Source organism: Pteronotus mesoamericanus, unplaced genomic scaffold (assembly GCF_021234165.1).
Source record: "Pteronotus mesoamericanus isolate MK-2021 breed Mesoamerican mustached bat unplaced genomic scaffold, CSHL_Meso_final contig_180, whole genome shotgun sequence".
In the NCBI taxonomy this organism is placed as follows: Eukaryota; Metazoa; Chordata; class Mammalia; order Chiroptera; family Mormoopidae; genus Pteronotus; species Pteronotus mesoamericanus.
The window spans coordinates 8402784-8406346 of NW_026555076.1; the positions used below are offsets into that span (position 1 = coordinate 8402784).

The 3563-nt window shown below is 32.8% G+C and overlaps 1 non-coding gene across 1 annotated transcript; it reads right to left on the reverse strand.

Moving 5' to 3' along the window:
* Positions 1–1727: 1727 nt before the first annotated feature.
* Positions 1728–1891, reverse strand: LOC129065546 (U1 spliceosomal RNA). The gene has a single exon (XR_008528595.1). It is a non-coding gene; the product is annotated as a U1 spliceosomal RNA (small nuclear RNA).
* Positions 1892–3563: the final 1672 nt, after the last annotated feature.

Sequence of the window (3563 nt, forward strand, 5' to 3'; positions counted from 1 at the left end):
TTGTTCTGTAGTCAAAAATATATTTTCAGCATCCGTGTGAATGTGTAATCCATTGTTGTTGTTTTGCATATATCATTGCTGATTAAAAAGAATTGAGTATCTTTTTCTCAGTCCATCAGTTTTCCATAATCATGATGTCTGTATCACATTGTTTTTTCACCTTGTTGTCTGAGGATACTGATTATACATGTCATTATAGTAAGGTTGAATTAAAAACTATGTTTGAAAGTGACACAGCACATTACATATTCTCTTGCATGTGGTCAAGTAGACATGAGAACTTGTTCTTCACAGGTAATGCCCAAGGGTTTTGACAGAAGGGAATTGAATCACTGATGTTTTCCTCATTGTGGGTTGCATTGCAATTGAAGCTGGTGAAGAAAACCACATTAGTCATGAAGAGCTTCCTAGGACAGCCTATATGAAAAGAGGTTTGTGACACATGTATATATTACTAACGTTAATCAGAGTACCTATCACAGCATAAAATTTGAACAAAATATAAGAATCAAAGCCTTTACCAAAGGAGATATTTTGTGACATCACTTTTATATGACTAATTTTGACAGTTCAGAACTTTCTGAAGCCAAACACAGCTGATCACGAAAAAAAAGCCCAAAGGCTTTTGAATCAAATGAAATTAAGCATCAACAATGCTGGGAAATAGATGCGAGTTAATCTTTTAGATTAGAAAAGAGTAAAATGGAGGCTGAAACATGTTAAATGAATTGCTCAAGGCCACTCATTAAAAGCACCACTGGCCTTTCTGAAGTATTTTATCAGATGAAAGCCAGACTAATTCCATGATTTTATTATACCCATTGTGCTTAGCTGGTTAGTAGATACTTTCTTTTATCTGGAAAAATTACAGATTTATTATTCTTTTGTTTGCAGTCTTGAGGGATGAAGAATGACAAAGGAGCACGAATTTTTTGCTTTACAATATTTGAAATGTCTAGAAACCACAGATCTTGTCTGGCTTTTCCCGATACCCATAACATGTTTTCCAATTTAATGTACTTAAGTTAATTGAAAATAAAATTCTGCTACATCAAGTAGAAAAATTATTCATTGTGTCCTATTACATTGCTGCTCTTTCCCCCATACTTTGAAGAGAAGTTAGCTCTTTTCCATAAGTCGCAGAATCTTTTCATTACTTTCATGTATATATCAGGCCTGGTTAAATTTCCTTGTTTCTATTTAAGGGTACATTTAAGTATATCATTAAACAATTTTAATGGAATCCCACAGAATATATATTATAGCTTAAAACAAAATATTGGAGCTTATTCATTATGGTTTATTGTCAAAGGAACTTCAGTGTTACACTTCACAGAGGCATCCTAAGATAAACTGGTACTTACAAGACTAAACTAAATGCCATGAATTATATTAGGAAACAATTTTTTTTATTGTTTTGAAGTGTTTCTGTTATTTAAGGGATTATAAAAATAATCATCAGAGTTGACGAAAAATTACTTTTTAAAAAAACTTTCAAAGGGTTCCAAGTAAAATATTTATAATAATGTGGATTGTTATATTTTTATATTATCAGCATCTGAATGTATTTTTCAGTTTTTCCAGTCCAAACTTACTCAGTCGACACCGCTTTACTATAAGTAATCATGTCCGCCTGGAACATACCCCAAATAAATTTTAGAAAACTCCAGTGAAACATCAAGTATTTGTACTGATATACCCAATTCGGTTTTTTTTCTCTTTTTAGCCAGGGGAGAGCGCGAACGCAGTCCCCCACCACCACAAATTATGCAGTCGAGTTTCCCATATTTGGGGAAATCGCAGGGGTCAGCACATCCGGAGCGCAATGGATAAGCCCCGCCCTGGGAAAACCACCTTCGTGATCATGGGATCTCCCCTGCCAGGGAAGCATCATTTTAACATTACTATTAAATAGACAGAAAGTTATCTTTTTGTAGCAATGTAGTAGCAGTAAGCTTAAGTTCCCACCAAACCACTTTACTATTTCCAGCTTAATTCTCAGAGGAGGGGTACAATAATTAGTGTTCCCATAGAGCAATTAATGATAAAAATATGAGGGAAAAAGCAATCAGAATTTTTACTGTGATTTACAAGAATCAATATAATCCAGTGATTGCAACATGTCTGTATATCTCTATATCTGTAACATACTATTCATAGGGTACATATCAGTCAAACAGACTGACACGTAACCCATTTCCATGTTGAGTCACATATTTCCATCTGCACCCCCCAAATTTCCCTTGAAAGCATTTTAGTAGTATAATCAGCACGCAGAAAATGTAAAAGATCAGTATTTTTACTCATAATAAATCAGATTTAATACTTCATCCAATTCCATCTTCAGTTTTCATTATTGCATATAGTACTCTACTTCAATAAATATTAAAATTTAAATATTTTATATTTCATACCAACTAATCACCTCCATTTAGCAAATATCTTTTTATGTCAAAGAAAATACAAAGCCTTCTTCAAGTAGCACTTATAAGAAATATATTTTGGGGGAAAATGACAAATAGTTTAAATTAATAAAAGTAACTCTAATAAAATGAATATGTATATTTAAAAATTTTAGTTATATTTTTGTATTTTTTACTCATGTAGTATTGAAATATATGATATGTAATATTAATAGTCTTGCTTTACACACAAAAGGAGAAGCAATGTGAACTGGATAGAAAATTATCTTCAAATATCTGTCATTTTAAAATTGGTAGACGAAGTGATATGTAAGCTATGTTTTAACTATAACAATTTGGCAAAGCAGTTTATAAATTAAACAGAGGTAATCTCACCTTTTATCAGTATCCTGTGAACCACATTTTGATTATACAGTGGATTATAGTCACATTTTTATATCCTATAAAATCACCACAAACACTGAATTAGCCAATACTAGAATCATGCCCAAAGAGGAAATACAGGGTTAGGTTCCTGTGAGCCTCTGGTCACTACACGTCATTAATCAAGCAATATATAACCTTGTTTTATGTGACATCTGTGTAATGACACTTCATTTAATATATATTGTTGATTCATTAACTTTGAACTTATGGCCAACAGCACCATAACTCATTCTTGAACAAAACTTATCTGACATGTGCATTTTCTCCACAGAACACATCACAGAATTTTTATGCTTAGGAACAATAAATAGCACTTCACTGCTATGCTTGGGCACCATTTCAAACAGTAAAATTGCCAATAAAAAGCACAAAATGCAGAATATGTGGAACTAAATAGACCACAAAAGAAGTGTTTTTAGTATGACAGCTGAAACCAAAAGGCAGAGAGTCAGCTTATTTGACCTTGGGTAGAATATGTGTCATCAGGTGACTGGAATTTTTTGCTACTCTCTGCATGCACATGTCCACAAAAGATTGTCCAAGGCCATGCAAATATTTATCTTAGGGCTACCAATAACTTTTAGTAAGCAGGCAAATTCTAACCACAGAAACTGCAAGTAATGAGGATCATTGTATATACATTGGAACTTGTGCAAGTGATTTTAGTGACTTTTGTGCTTTTTTTAAACAGTTATGTATAGGATAATGAAGAAT